We start from the raw sequence: 17560 nt of genomic DNA on the forward strand, positions 1-17560 counted from the left end.
CTATAGGTGGAACAACAATATGAACTAACCAGCACCCCCAGAGCTCGTGTCTTCTAGCTGCATATGTAGCAGAAGATGGTATAGTCAGCCATCATTGGGAAGAGAGGCCCCTTGGTCTTGCAAACTTTATATGCCCCAGTACAGGGGAACACCAGGGCCAAGAAGGGGTAGTGGGTGGGTAGAGGACTAGAGGGAGGGAGGGAGGGTACAGAGGACTTTGGGGATAGCATTTAAAATGTAAATAAAGTAAATACCTAATAAAAATTGAAAAAAAAACCAATACACTCAGTAATAATAACTTGTAACAGAATGTTGAAATAAACATTTTATGAAGAAATCGAAATTTTATTTTTGTCTATTTGTCATGCTACAGTGAATTTAAAGGCCATTCTGAAGTCAGGAATAAAAGCAATGCAAAGGGCGAAATATCAGAACAACAGAAAAAGACAAAGCCTTCAGAAATCCCCAGGGAGCATAGATTTTTCTTTAGACAAAGTTAAGGTTTACAGTAAATAAGTTCTCCATAGGTGAGTGTGGGTAAGACATGTACACAAAATACTGAAGCATATTCTTGCTTTCCCTGATGACTGTGTGGCCAAGTGTGTGTTCAGCTCACTGGTAGTGCCTAACATCAAGGAAGTGTTTCATAGTAGGTAATTGTATACACAAATATCAGGCTTTTAAAAATTCTTCATACTGAATACTTTTATATCATAAAGTCAGAAGACCATAGTTGAACCATTGTAATTTGGTTGTCTGGTAAAAGATGAGGTGTTAGTTTGCTTATTTTCCTGTTCCTTTCAAAATGTTTCTAAAAGATAATGTTCTGATAATGTAATAGGAAAAGTAATGTATTTTTACTTTCTTAAAAATAGAGAAATCACGCAGAGATTTATAAAATTGCACAACATCTAAATGAATAGAGACAAAGCAAATAACCCCAGAGGAAGTTGAAGAAGGCAGAAACAAAGAACACACAGGAAAAAACTCTAGAACAGCTAACAAGACAGAAACCAACCATATCAGCATCTCTACTGAAGATAAAGAGCCAAAACACCCCCCCCCATTGAAAAGCAAAACCTTTTATCTTAATGCAAGAGCAAAGTGGACACCCTAGTCATAAAGGAATAGGTAGGTTAAAAACCTATGATGAAAAGATGTGTCATTCAAACACTAATCAAAAGAAAACTGAAGTAGCTATATTAATACCAGATGATAGAAGATGAAGGGTTAGAGAGCAAAGTTTAGATGCTAACATTCTGTTCACAAAAATAATGTTGAATATCTGTTGTGATGATAGGTTAGTTTGGTTTGATGCACCCACATTGAACTTAAATGTCTCAGGTCACTTCAGACCACATAAATGCATGTGAAAATCATCATTAAAACTCAGAGATCGATTTTTTTAAATGATAAAGCATTCAGTCTATTTAATAGATATCACAACTATAATTTCTCATGCACTTAATAAAAATATTAAAATATCCGAAGAACAAGCGGATGGAACAAAAAGTGAGAAATTGATAAATTAACAATTATAATTTGAGACATAGGGTTGTCTCAGTAATTGTCAGAGCAGTATGTGGAAAATCACAGTGTAAAGGAACTGAGATCACTATTCCCAACATGACCTACTTACCATTCATAGAACATGCCACTCTCTAATAACCTAATAAAGGTTACTTCAAGTGCATGTGCACTATACAGAGACGTCATAATCTAGCTAGAGAGCAAACTGCACAATCTACAAATAGACTGAAACTCAAGTGTATTCTGTGAGTTCAGTGGGATGATATTAGAAACTAAGATCATTAAAAGGGCCCCACTGGGCTTCACAAAGGTGTCATTTAAGCCATTAGTCAATAAATCAGGAATCACAAATACTATTACAATAAACTCAGAAAATGTTATCAAACAAAAACATACTCTACTGTGTTTCTGAGTGGTAACTAAGACAGGCTTAAAACAAAATTTATGTCATTAAATGCCTGTAATAGAAATGAGACATGATTTTCATGTAGTAATATATTATTCTTCCTAAAGAAAACTGTGAAAAAGAATAACAATTTAAAATCTAAAGTAAAAATTAATTGAATTAAATAACAAATATCTAGCCAAAGTTTGTAAGACAAGCAAAAACGGTAAAATACTAATATATGATATAATATTGAAGACATTAGAGACATATGAATACTTAAATTTTCATAAGGCAATATTTTAAATAGCTATTACAACGTATTTTATTCCATAGAAAACGTATAAATTTCATCTGAGTTTCAGGATAGCCTGAGCTACCTGGTGAGACACAATCTCAAAGACAAACAACAGCAGCAGCAACAACAACAACAAAGAAAAAAAGGAAAAAGAAATAAATGGTCAATTCTATGAAAGACACAAACTATCAACATAACTGGGATAGAAGAAATGTCACTGATAAGACATTGAATTGACAAGTTGCAAGAGTAATGAGGGGTAAATGATAAGAGATTGCAAACCATCTTGCCTTGGGTATTTTGTTTCACAGAATGTGGTATTGCCAAACTTTCAGAGCATACAATTCAGCAGGATCAAGAATGACAATCAGACCTATCAAAAATCAGTCAAGGAAATGAGAAGGGATCTTGAGTTCCAACATTTACCTCTGAACTCCTGGCTGTTGGTAGAAACCGGGAAAGGGACTCACCTCCTTTACTTGTATGTGAATTCACTGATGAACTCACTAGGTTCCAGTGGATAGTTCCCCCCAACACACACACACATGTGAGAGAGAGAGAGAGAGAGAGAGAGAGAGAGAGAGAGAGAGAGAGAGAGAGAGAGGGAGAGAGAGAGAGAGAGGCAGAGACAGAGACACACAGAGGCAGAGAGACAGAAACAGAGAGACACACAAAGAGAGACACACAGACAAACGGACAGACAGACAGACAGACAGACACACACACACACACACACACACACACACACACACACACACAGTGAAAGTACATTTCATATATATCCGACATTGTTGAAGAACAAATTTAACTAGAATACTTACGATAGACATAGCTAATTCTATGTGAACAGTCTTATAAATTTAGGAGGAACGTTTTACCAACTCCAGCTATGAGACCAGAACTATTTTAAATCTAAACTATATACATGTTACCAGAAAGCTAAACCATTCCAGGTCACAGATAGATAGATAGATAGATAGATAGATAGATAGATAGATAGATAGATAGATAGATAGATAGATAGTTAGATAGATAGATAGATAGATAGATAGATAGATAGATAGATAGATAGACAGATAGACAGACAGACATAGATATAGATATAGATATAGAAAATAACCTCAAATTCTTGTAAATCAAATATTTTAAAAATGTAAAAATGACAATTCATTCAGGTAATTCCAAATTTTTCAACATTTGAAAAATGTTCATTTTAACTGACCAAAACATAAGATAAAGAAGAAAATAGTACAATCATTTATGTTTTAAAAATTAGAAAATAAGTTTTAAGTAGTCCACTATAAAAATGATCAGTATTTAGGAAGTTTCCTCAGCTTCATAATAGGCATATAAAGTTATGACAACAAATTATGAAGATATTAAACTAAAGTGGAGCACATGGGCATGTACTCCTAAAGTCATGGAGCTTCTTGTTGGTACTTCTTGCTGGTACTCAGCATCATGTTGGAGGTCCTAGCCGGTGAAACACAGTAAAATGTGAAATAGAAACTTTTAGATTAGAAGAAAGGGACAAACTATTGATGTTTTTGTGTCTTATCACTGATACAGAATCCTAAAGAAGCTATAGGAAAAACAAGATAGTTAATCTTTGAGATTTTGAAAGGCTATAGGAATGATAGTACATAAATTAGTTATAGTTCTATATGTTACCAATTAACCATATTTAAATGATTTTAAATAGTATCAAAATTATCAAATTCAAAGACATGTAAAATAAATAAGATTTGTTTGATAATTATCACAAATTACTAATGAGCCAAATCATAGAAATGTAAGATGAATAAGAGATAAACCATGTCCATGGATAGGGACCACCAATCTTACTTAAATGTGAGTGCATAATTTTGTCACTTTCAGATCATAGAAATTATTTTCTGACACTTGATGAAATAAAATTTCTCAAGAAATTACTGAGTACTACATTTGCAAGAAAAAAATCAGAGGTGGGAGAAAGGAAAGAGGAAACAAGTGATTAGAACTGAGATTTTTGCAAACACAAGACAAATAATAACAAACAGACTCTTGGCATCATTAAGCATTAATAAAATGCATTTTAAAATAATAACAATACAACTTCTTCATGAATACATCATAGAAATATTTAAATAACTCTGAAAATAATTAGCAATATCATGATATGACAAGCTTGGGATGCCATCATTATGTGGGTGTAAAGTGGTATAGGGACTTTGAAAAGCAAATTTAGAGTTTTATGAAAGTTAAATATATGCCTGTGACAGTCGCAGCATTATGACTTGATGGTATTTCTTCAAGGACAATGAGATATAGGTCGATCTACATGAAGATTTATGTATGAATGTTTGGCTCTATTCACAATAGCTCCAAAGTGGAAATGTATAAAGTATATCTGAAGATGGAAATGTATTAACAAATTAAGGACAGACACGTGGTGGGTTGAACTACAAGGCAAAGGATGTGCTCAGGTCTTTCAAAATTACACTGCTATCTTGACTTTATAATGCACATTCTACTGCATAGCATCTAAAGTCCAGTGGAAAGGAGATCACTGGCTGCCAGGGATGAAGAGGAGAGACTGGCTAAAGAGACTAGGAGGAGAGTTTTCAGCATGATGGATTTCTAGTGTTTCTGCAGCTCCACAATGCTATGTGATTTCATCATTCACAGAACCGTATGCTTTATAAGAACAAATATTTAACATGTAGATTACACTTCGTGAAACTCAAAATGTTAAAAATTTTAAAGGAACATCAAGTGACCCTTAACAAAACTGTTACAAAGTATTTTACTATAATCACCCTTCCGGAGAGCCAGGTAGGACTCTGAAAAATAAACAAGGTACTTACTCTTTGTGTCTCTTAGGAAGAGGGCTCCTGTCTGAGGACAGGAGGACAGCAGGGAGATGAGGAGCAGTTGGTTCACTAATCCCGACCATGCCAGTCAACTGACACTTCAGAGATCTATCTGACCACAGGTTTCTTCCAGGACTACAGGAAAGATAGACATGGTAGACTAGTGAACTCATCTAATATACCAAAATGTAATACTCCTAAGAACGACTGTGTTGCACTAACTGTATTTAAGGTGCTCTTGCCATCATTTAGATGGGTTGGTAAGGTTTTTGGAGGCCATTTGCTTCAAGGTCAAACTTTAGCTAGTGTACTGCTTTGAACAATGCATATAAACAGTGCAAAATTGTATTTCAACCAACAAACTTTGATTTAAAAGGCATGTCAGTAATAGTAAATGTGTGTACTATAGAATTCAAAAATTCTCTAAAATATTTGGAAAATGTAATGATTTTAAAATATCTGGGAAGGTTTTAGACTAAGGATGAGGTAAAATGTGCATATCTGTTGTATTTGGGAATGAGACACTTGGTTTGAAAGAAAAATGAGTTAGTCTGTGTAAACCTATGCCTCTGTCTTTAATAAGTAGGCACAGGGATCTGAATGGAGTGTTCTCTGGCTCTAAGTTGAGATTACATTTGCTTAGCCTGGATTCAGCTAGATTGTGATATCAGAACATAGCAGGAACACTTTAATGTTTCCCAGAATAAGGCAAGACAGAAAACACACTATTTCCCATACCAAGTGTCACGCTGGAGTAATTCTGATAATTTGAACTACGGAGGGAAATCCAGACCTGTGAACTCCTGCAGTTTGCCTGCCTCTTCACAGTTTCCACTTCCTGCTCTTCCATCTACTTGGCTAGTGCTAACTCAGGGCCACGTTTTTTCTACCAGGAAAATAGATGCCTATATGGTCAAATGCTTTTTTCTCCTTCATTCACTTTATATCCCCATCACAGGATCATAGCTCCCTTCTCTCCTCCCCTCCCAGTCACACCCTACGAACGCCTTCTCCTATTCCCCCCTCCCTTTCTCCTCAGAGAAAATCAAGTCCCACTTGGGTACCACCCTACCCTGGGGCATCCAGTCCCAGCAGGTCTAGGTACAATCCATTCCCATTGAGGCCCAACCAGGCAGTCCAAGTGCCATTGATGGGAATTCAATGTCAGGAAACAAGAGCCTGAAACAGTCCCAATTCCACTTGTTAGGGGACCACTGGAAGACCAAGCTGCACATTAAATAAATAATCCAACACGAACTTCAACTCCAAGAGACCTGATAGAATCTTAGGGAGACATGAAGAACCAGCACAGCAAACTCTCTTTGTCAAAAAAACACATGGTTCCACGCAGCTCAATATCTTCCCTCATTTTTTTTTTCTGGGTTTCTTAGATCTTTCTTCTTGGTGGTCAATAATCAGTTATCAAAAATTTGATGAAAGTCAATCTGCCAAATTCAAGAGGTAAAGCATTGCTCAGAGAGAAAACACATGACTTGACCAACATTTAGAGGCTACATCCATCAAAGATAGTGTTCTGATAACAGTTGCCTTTTGGATTTCAAAGGCAACCAAAATATCAGAAAGTCTGGGTGAATTCTTGGGTCATTCAATCCATGTGGTAGTGTCGAGATATATGATATTATATATGATTATGTCATATGATCAGCTACTCAACTCCTCAAGGCCAACAAAACCAACCAACATTAAAGTTACTTTAATCTTTATATAATAATTTAAATGTGCAGATGGTGTTTGATAGTGCTAGCATTTGGGTACTGCAAATGATAAAAAAAAAAAAGTCATTGTTTGAGATACATAACCATTTATAAGGAGTCCCAGTATTTTAATAACTACCTGGATTAAGATGTACTCCAATCTTCTTAGCTGACTGAAAGGTAACTAGACTCTCAGACATTAAACTATGTCAAATAAATGTATAACATATGGATGACAGTCATTCAAATTGGTTGTCCACTTGTTAATTTCTCATAAGTACTATACCTGATTGAAACCTTCTATCTCAATAAGCATATTTACATAGGACTCGTAGCCAGGGCATAATAAAACTATAGTAGTGATCTGATCATTTTGGGTTGTGCCTTGTGATGTGATATTCATTCTAAGTTCACTGTGTTGACATTGGCTTAAACCAGCCTGGACACCCTCACTGTGCATTGCCTGTAGGACACATCTGGGGATTACTTCCCCAGCTTGTCTTCTGAGGCTACCAGAAACATCTATAGGAGATTTTCTTCAGGTTAGCTGATTCTAAGAATTCATCTCACATGGAAACTTGACTGGAATATATTCAGTCTCTTCAGTTAGAACTTACTTATTATTGCCTACCCTTAAAATCACCTTACTTAACATCAGAGAATTCTCAGTAAACTGGCAAGAAAGCAGTCATTGTCTCAGATACTCTCTGGCCATGTCCCAGAAGAGACTAGAAAATTCATACCTGCTGCTTCAGTCCACTCTTATGTCTCTTCCATTCTGAATAGTGCATTGTCTTGAATTGAGATAAAAATATAGAACTATGTGCATTGCCATGAAAATTAAGTAACTTAAAGTCTTTGTGCTCCGCTACAAGATTCAAATAGCTTAAAAAATGTATGCTCCCTATTGAAGGTTAAGTGAGTTCCGTATTGTTCCAATACGCACTAATTTGACATATACATATAATCAATTATGAGCAGGAAAAGTTTAAGTAAGTTGAAAGGATAGTGTTCTCTGTTTAAAATAAGATTTCCCCTTTGTAGCCTTCATTGTGTCAGAATTATCTTAAAAATAAAATCGAGTTATCTAAAGAACTGGGAAGATGGGCCAATCAGTTGACCTGTTACCTGTCAAAATAAATAAACAAATAATTTGAATGTGGTGATGAGCTTTCTGAGTAATATTGACAGAAATGCAATGTAAATTCTTTTCTTTATAGTAATATATCAAATATCCAAAAATTTCCCTAGAAGTCACTTTCTTTGCTCCTAAAAAAGACAGTATTGAAGTCTTAAAATTTTAGTTGAAGCTATGAAAGTCCCAGATTCTCAAGAGGCTGAGGCAAGAATCCTGACCAATTCAAGATCAGTCTTGGCTACCAGGTGAGTTCCAGGCCTCCATGGACAGCTTAGTGATTCCCTCTCTCAAAATACACAGTGAAAGCAGAGAAGGACCCCAAGTTCCATGGCAGTGTTTGATCCACAATTTAAAAATATTTTTTCATTCATATATTAACTAATTATTTACTTACATACTTAACTTGTTTGTCTGTTTTCATGTGTATGTGTGTATACATGTATGTGCTCCTGTCATGACAAGCATGTGGAGATTAGAGAATGTTTTGTAGCAGTATATTGTCTTCTTCCACCCCATGTGTCCTGGGGATTGAAGTCAGGTGTCTGTAGTGCTAAGTCATCCCTCTGGCCCCAAGTTGAAGTCCTGACCTAGAACTCTGAGATTTTTGGAACTTCCCTTGTATCAGGCTGCCTTTCAGACATGGAATGGATTCTTTAAGCCAAGATGGCTTACTGAAAAACCACCATGAATATTTTTTATGAAAAAAAAATCCCTTTTGTGTTATTCAAATTTGAACAGCATGGGTCTATTGATATGTGCTTTGTTTTGCTATACCAATTTTAGATATTTGCAAATGAAACTCATAATGTTGAATATGTGATGAATATATAAGACTTTGCAGTTGATAGTATATTTTAAAATTGAATACCATATACAAAACTACAACAAAGGTTCAGATTTATTAAAACTTATTTATATGTAGACCATACATGTCATCATTTGCTGCTGAGAGAAATGTAAATACATGAGAAATAATAATATTGAGTCTTAGTGAATAAAATCACCCACCTGTAGAATGTTCATTACAATTGTAATTATTTCATTCCCATCTTTTATTGCTTTTGCGAAATCTAATGTTGTATATGGATTTATGATTATATGGATAGTGGACGTCCCTAATGCCAGAGTTGCTTAAGAATCAACTGTATCCTGTAAGATGTGATGCCCTATCGTAGAGGAGTACCCAGGGGTAGGGGGCTGGGTACCTTCTCAGAGGTGAAGGAAAGATGGAATGGGGGAAGAACTCTGAAAGGGGGTATGTGGAAGGGGCAACATTTGGGATGTAAATAAATAAATAAATAATGAAAAAAGAATCAACTGCATTCCATTCTACTGTACTCACATAGAACACGTACATACACACACAAACACAAACAAAAATACAAAAATACAAAAATAGACACACACACATACATACACATATATAGCACGCATACGCATACACATGCACACACACACATAAAAGTCACACACATACACACATATACAACATACATACACAAATCCACACAGAAGAGAGAGAGAGAGAGAGAGAGAGAGAGAGAGAGAGAGAGAGAGAGAGAGCTTAGAAATCATACTTCATGCTTCTCTTACTATTAAGGCAGAACACTGAGAGAGCACAAGCTTGTGTGAGACCCTACAACTAAGAGCGATAAGATGATGTTGAAACCAAAAGAATTCAAGTCACATACATATTCTTAAAGGTAAAATATGTCTATATTTATATATTGTTTTCCAAGACTACATTGTTACTATGGCTGTGATAGAACACCATGAATAAGGTAATCTACAGAAGAAAAGTATTTTTGGAGAGAGGGTGTTACAGTTCCATCACCATCATGGTGGGGAGGTGTGACAGTGGGCAGGTGACTGTTGGAAGAGCTGAGAGCTCATATCTCAAACCACAAGCAGGAAACAGAGAGCAAACTGGGCATGGCCTGAGTCTTTGACCTCTAAAAGCCTGACCGCAGTAACCTCTTCCTTTAGCAAGATCATAGCTCCTAACATGCACCACCAGCTGGGGACTAAATATTCAAAAATATTCAATTGCTTGAGACTATGGAGAACATCTCATTCAAACCATCCTTGCATTGTAACACTACTCAAGGTTCTAGCTCTGTGTTGTAATCATGAAATTTCAAACAAAATTATGTTAGTCCCATTAACCCAAAGCATAGATATGTCATTCCCAGTGTGAAATTTGCTATCTCACACTATATACACATACATATACATATGCATCATATATATATATACATATATATACATATATATATACATCATATACATATACATATATATGTATACATACACACATATGTGTGTGTGTGTGTGTGTGTGTGTGTGTGTCTATATAGATGTCAGGGAAGACCATACAAAACTCAAAATGGCAGTTACAAAAGTTGAGAGCCACTGGAGAAATGAGGACATTGAATTCAGTAGAATCTTTGTCCAGGGATAACTGTATAGAGTCCCATAAACTGTAAGAATCACTGTCATACTGTCATCAATGAGATACATAGAAATCCACCTTTCTCTCTTAGGAGATATTTATTAAAAATGCATATTGTAAAATAATCCTGAAGTGCAAGAGATTTATTCTTTAACACAATGTTCATCAAGAAAATATTACAGACAAACTCTGTGGCAAACCCGCTCACTTTCTACTTACATTCCATAAAGAAGAAATCTGAAGAGTTCAATTTTAGTTCGCTTGTTCTCCAACTGCATTGGTATAAAAGTTACTCAAATCTCAGATTATTATAACAAATGTGAAAAGTATGTAGATGCTATCACAGTGTCTTCTCACAAAGCCCGATGTTCTTTGCACATTGGCTGCTGAGAGTTCATTGCCAGCTTCGCTCATCGAAGGCTGCTATGCCCAGCCAGATATATCTGTCTCCTTAACGTGATGTCTCCTCTGTGTGCTAACTGAACCTCTCACCTGACCACACACCTAGACAGGTCTTGGAGAATGATGGAAAGCAGCTGCCAAGGTGAAGTCCCCTTGCATGCCACCCACCATTTGCCTCCCATCCCTCCTTCTGCTCCCTCTCCCACCACCTCTCAGTACAGTTGAACTTTAAGAGGCCTAGGAGAGAGAAGAAATAAGACTTTAAATAATTTATTTGGAGAAACATCCAGTGAAGAGGAACAAATCATGTTTCGCTAAAAGAACTGGGACCTTTGACCCTCCCCTTTTCGCTCCACTACCTGGTGCTGGAGCTGGATTGCATTAGTGAAATTCCCTTTGATGGCATTTTAATATTCTGCCTTGATGACTTTTTAGCAACATTTACTTTCAGAGGTCTCAAGTGTTCCCTCAGAGGAAATGAAACATGTCAAAGCCCATTACAAAAATCAAAATTTAAATACCTCTACCACATTCGCGCTTATACACAATCCCATCAGAGCTTGAGCTGGAACTCAGAACTGTTCATTCTCTCGCTCAGTCAGTAATGAGTACATTTGATGAAGCATCCTGGGGTCAGGGAACACATGTCAGTGATCTAACTTAACCCATTGATTGCTTGGCCACCGAGGACCCCCGCAGGGTTTGATTAAATTGCAACATGCAAATCATTTTCAACTGCACTGAAGGAATTAGATTTGGGTAGGGAGAGCTCTTTTATTTTTAAACAACTGCAATTCCTATAAATAATGGGGGGAAATGGAAATACAACATTGTAGAGTAGGTTCGGCATTTTCTGGGAATTACTATGTTTGTTTGCCCTATGAATTGACTTACTCAGTTTTCCTCCATTCTGAGCACAGTTACCCCTTTGTGAAGTGTTGCTTGGAAGGTTGCATTTGTTTAAGTAACAGTTCATCTTTCTCCTATTACCCACTCACCCTTGGGAAATTTCCCCACATTTTTGGAAAAGAGTGTTAATTTGTCACCCTGAGGCTGGCCCTCTGTGTCTATTGTATGCAAGAGCAATCCAAGTCACACTTACTTCTGTTTTTCATCACTTTTAAAAGCTCCAGAAACTCAGCGCACAGAGAGAAGATGGCTCAGTGGCTGAGAGTGCTGGGTGCTCTGGATTCCCAGTACCTACATGGCAGCTTAGAGTCAGGTATGACTCCAGTTCCAGGATTGCTGTCACCTTCTCCGACTCCATAGGAAGACAGACAAGTAAGGAACAGTCCTACATGCAGGCAAAACACCCAGGCATATTAAAAAAAATTTTTAAAAAATCTCTCAAAGTTCATGAAACACACAGATAATTGCATCATTTGATATGGAAGATATTCCCCCAATCTCAGTCCCTTCATCTCTTCCTCCTTCCCCATCTCTAGTCTGTTTCCCATGACCCAAAACATCGTGCCATGACCCGTGAGCAACCTTGCTGATGTACTTCCTCGTTAGCCTAAAATCATATGATTTTGTTCCTCTTTGGGATTTTAGGATCCTTCACAGTGAACCCACCAGGGACAGGGTGATAACTTGGCTTCTCCCTTCAAGAGAATTAAGATATCTTCCCCTAAGAGGTAACAGATTGGAGTATGGATCTAATGAAAAGTTACGTGGTGGTCCCACCTCAGCAGGCTCCTCCAGACCTTTGAGAATATCTTTTATCATCTTTTTAAAAATATTGATTTTTATCTGAGAGGTGATAATATAATTACATCATTTCTTCCGTACCTTTCCTCCCACCAAATCTTTCCATATACCCCTTGCTTGGTCTCTTTAAATTCATGGCTCTTTTCATTAATTGGTGTGTGTGTGTGTGTGTGTGTGTGTGTGTGTGTGTGTGTGTGAGAGAGAGAGAGAGAGAGAGAGAGAGAGAGAGAGAGAGAGAGAGAGAGAGAGAGAGAGAGAGAGAGAGAGAGAGAGAGAGAAGAGAGATTTGTAAGTATATAATTACAATCTGCTCAGTTTTGATGGTTTTGATGATGTTACTAATAGGTTTGTGTTTTCAGGACTTACCCTTTGGTATTGAGGAAGTAATCCCTTTATGTTCCCTTGGGGAAGACAAGACTGTATCTCCTATTCTCACCATAAGTTGTCTATAGTCCTTTGTGCAGAGTTGAGGCCTCTTGGCTATTCTCACCTCTACCTTTACGTTGTCTATTGCTGTTTTCTTTGTTCAGGTTATATTTAGGCAATCATCTTGGTGTAGCTTGTTGAATTAAATTGAGACACATCTCATAGCAAACTCCCTAAGCCTTTGTCTCTTACCATCTCTGTCCCCCTTTGTCAATGAACCCTGAGCCTTAGGTGTGGGAGTATGTTGTAGATGTACCCACTGGGCCCCAAACCTCTACATTTTGATTGGTTGTCATTTTAGGTACTCATTTCCATTTGTAGCAAAGAAGTTTCCTTGATGAAGGGTGAGTACCACACTTATCTGTGGGTATGAGGACAGATGTTTAGAGTACAGTTAGGGATTCTACTGCCTTTGTCATCAAGATTCAGGACTTCACCATACCTTGATAGTTTGCTAGGTTGCTGGAGATGATCTTCTATTGTCCATAAATTGTAACCTGGCACAAGAATGCCAGATGGTGAAGACACAATGCTTCCAAGCTTTCCTTAGAACAGCCACCAGCCTGTGCTCTGCTACAAGTTATGTCATATGCTAGAAAACAGAAGTTTTGACACTCTACTTTGTCCTGAGATTCGCAAGAAGCACTTGACTTCATTTTGAGGATGGGGAATAGCTCTGAACCCTGATGGATACACAAATAGAGCCTTCCATCCAGCCATATCCAGGAAGTTCAGACTAAAAAGCACTATATTACTAAAAGTAAAAAGGGAGCCACTCTAGACATTTATCCATGTAAACTGAGGTTATCAGAGCATGTTAGTGTATTACATGATGTCAGGAAAAGCAGGCCCAATAATTTATCAGATATTCTGGGCTGAGTAAAGATTGAGCTATCAAGGAAAGCAGTAATAGTTTCCAAATTGCCTCCAATTCAACCCTTATTTCTTGTGGGTTTCTTCTTATTCAATCACTTATGACAATTTGGAAAGATGTTTCTGACATAGCATGGCAACTACACTTCTTTAAGGACCAGGATAGCCTGAGTCTTATCACTAATACTTCTAGTCACAGTTAGCAGGGATGATTTAGAGATGTTAATGACATTTAAGATCTATGTAGTGGTGGTTCTTTTTCCCTACAGTGAGGTTTCACTTAGAATAATAGTCAACTTCAAATAATTAGCTTCAATCAGTGCTTCCTACTTGTAATCCCAGTGCAAATGGGTTACCAGAGCATAAGGAAGAACTAGTATTTAGAAATCAAACAAGCATACAGCACCATGAACGGCAAGCCATGAAGAAATTCTAGGTTGAGATGGTTGGGCATGTACAGATCAGTAGGTAGAGCATTTGCCCACCATTGATGAAGCCTCACCCTCAATACCACGTAAAACACATATAGTGGCATATGCTTGTGTTCCCAGCACATAGGTGGAAGCAGGAGAATCAGGAGTGAGAAATGTCACACTAGGCTCCATAGTGAACTTAGGGCTAGACTGATATGTGGGAGGCTCTATCTCAAAACAAATAATTTTAAAAAGGAAAGAAAAGAAGAGGCAAAAGGTAAATACGGGATTCTCAACAGGAAATGTGGTTTGAAAGAAGAGACTACCCTGGAAGGAGGGAGACGGGGTGAATCCACTACTCATCACCCAGCAGTAACATTGATACAAGGCAACTTCTGATTAACCTTTTCATTATCTACCCTGGAATTGGGCAGCACAGCACATGGGAGTCAATGTTTCTGAGCCCTGTGGCACACTGCCCTGCCCACCATGAGAGAGAGGAACCCTTTTAAAACTGAGGTATTTTCTTGATGTGAGAGAGAATGATACAGTTTCATAGACATTTAGACATTGGACCAATTGTTGTTCTCTTTGAAGTGTCTATGTTCATCTCAGAATGAGGAGAACGCGACACGTACAGTCAAGATGTTGCTACATGAGGCTGCAAAACTGATTCCATGTGGAATGTTTATGAAGACAGGCATGGGCAGTCACATTTGACTCTATGGGGATCCCTTTCTTGTTTTCCAACTTTGCTCTGGACTCCCAAGCACAGACACATGCCCTTTGCCATCCTTACTCTAAATCAGTAATTTTTTAGATTCGGTTTAGTCTTTTCTTGTTTTCTCTTTTCTATGTAGCTTCCATTAAGAGAATGACATCATCTTTTTAAACTCAGACACCAACTGTCACTATTGTAATCCTTCTGCTGGAAATCAATGAAAAACTCACTTTGCATCTTTCAACATCTTCAAGTCGCCGCCAGAGCGTTGAACATCAACCTTCACCTTCATGCCAACCCCAGCTTTTCCTTACACAGATGCCCTTTCATTACCAGCTTATCTTTCCAGACACCTTATCTTCTGTCTTCGCTGGGTTATCCTTGAAGGCTTTTAGCTAGTGTGTGTGTGTGTGTGTGTGTGTGTGTGTGTGTGTGTGTGTGTGTGTGTGTGTGTGTGTGTGTAGATTTATCTGTGGTCTAGAATTGTGATTTGGACTTCCTTATCCATGATTAGGAATGAGTGGAGATGAGATAATTTCATTTGTATGAGTCACAAATGCTTCTTAGTGTGCTCTTTTTTTTTTCTCTTTGAGATCAGTAAACATTAGGTATGTGGAGATGGCACGATGCCCCTGATTATTTCCAGCTTACAGCTGCGTGCCTGACTTGTAAATGTCTGTCTCTTAAGTTATGGCCCCAGTGCCATTTATAGAAACATTCCTTAAAGGTATGCACAGGGCTCTTTGTTTGGAGCAATCCTTCCTCCTTGCTTGATGGATTCCCAGCAATGTCATTCACAGGCTGCTCGTGTAGTCAGTGGCCTTTACATGTCTTAGGATTTCTTCTTACAGCCCTATTTTAAATTGATTCGTTTTTTTCTTTGACAATCTCATACTTGTGTATAATACATTCTTCTTCCTTTCCCAGCACCCAATCTTACTTGGGTTTCCCCTGTCATGCCCCTCCCCATTCTTCCTTATAAGTCCCATTTACAGAATCATGTGGTTTTCTTATCTTTGTTGTTGCCCTATGAAATTAGGAGATAAATTAAGAATACTTTCTCTGGTCAGCATGAAAAGAGGGATGTAATTTATAACCAGGAGTTAGGCCTGGGATGTGACATAATGTCTGCATGGGACCAAGGAAAATACTGGAGGGTTGCGGGGGGGGGGGGCAATACTAGAGTTTTTAGAACTTCTTTGAAAGAAGATGAGAGTGGTCCTTCCCACTGCATTGTGGGAAGATGTAGAAATTTGGGACACTGAAATATAGGTAGAATTAGAGTAAGAGTGAGTCAGAGAGAAGGCAGTAAATAAGTCCAGGTGAACTTCCTGATGTTCTGTTTACTCTAAGTAAGTTTTAGTTTTGAGAAACAAACAAACAAACAAAAACGCCAAGAAGAAAAAGAAAAAAACCCAGAACCATTGTTGTTACTAGGGTCTAAAACAAATTCAGCTGAAACCTGACTTATTACAAGATTTCTAAGCTAAGAAAATGGAAGAGTTAAAAAAAAGAAATAAAGCTCACTAGATAGACAATTGATGTCAGATTTCTACCAGGATCACATATGATAATTCCCCTTTTGGTTTCTGACTTTTTTTTCTTACTGTATTAAAACCTGTCTAAATAGAAAAAAAAATAATTATGGCAGAAAAACCGTAAAAAAAATAAAAATATAAGACACATAAAACCTCCTACAAATAATTTAGGGAAATCTCCAAAGTGGGCTTTGATCAAAGCTTAACAGAAAAATTTGTTTCATTTTCCTCAGAAGGCAGAGCTCTAGAAGAAATTATTTATAATTACGCAATGATTGGGATATGTTTTATTGATAGCTGTACACTATATGTAGATTGGAACTTTTCATGAAGAATAATTTAAATTTTATGGTGTCTTTACAGTTACCCAGGAAAGCAAATTTCTCTAGGAAGTTAACAAATGGTATATATTTCTGTCTTGAGCACGATTGATCATTAGCGAGATGACCATTGAAGGAACTTCCAGTTAAGAGAACTGAAGTTCCTCAAGCCGATTGCGTGCTTGGAGACTCCGCGGAGGATTTGCTTGCTGCTGGCCCCTTCCCTTGACATGCCTGCATAATATGCTCTCAGGTGAAAGCACAATGAAAAAATAATGCGCTCATCATTTGCAGTAGTTTTATCAACCTGATCCGAGACATGGCTATGGGTTCTCTGACCCACCACTCTCTCTCATTGATCTCTGCCCTGGCCCTCACATATATTACAAATCCCTGGAGCGGCACATTGTACTGCTCTTCTGTAACATGAATTTATGCTAATGGCTGTCTGCATATGCTTATATCACATATCTATATTAAGCTTAATAGTCTGTTACATTGCTTCTTAACCCTGTGTCCACACATGATTAACTTCTCTGATTTCTTTCGAAACCGTTATTAACACAGTGCGGCATTTCACTTGACGTGTCAAAGTTTCTGCCAGAGTCAGACTTGATTATACAACCCTTCTCTCCTATTGCGGGTAAAAATACATAAAAACTAAAGATGTGTGAAGACATACTCCCCTCTGTGTATTTATGCAACCTAGACCTGGACAAAGCTTAAAGTCCAAACCATTCTCAGAAAACAATCGCTCCGATTTATTATCTATGGTTAAACACAATAG

Source organism: Mus pahari, chromosome 1 (assembly GCF_900095145.1).
Source record: "Mus pahari chromosome 1, PAHARI_EIJ_v1.1, whole genome shotgun sequence".
Lineage (NCBI taxonomy): Eukaryota > Metazoa > Chordata > Mammalia > Rodentia > Muridae > Mus > Mus pahari.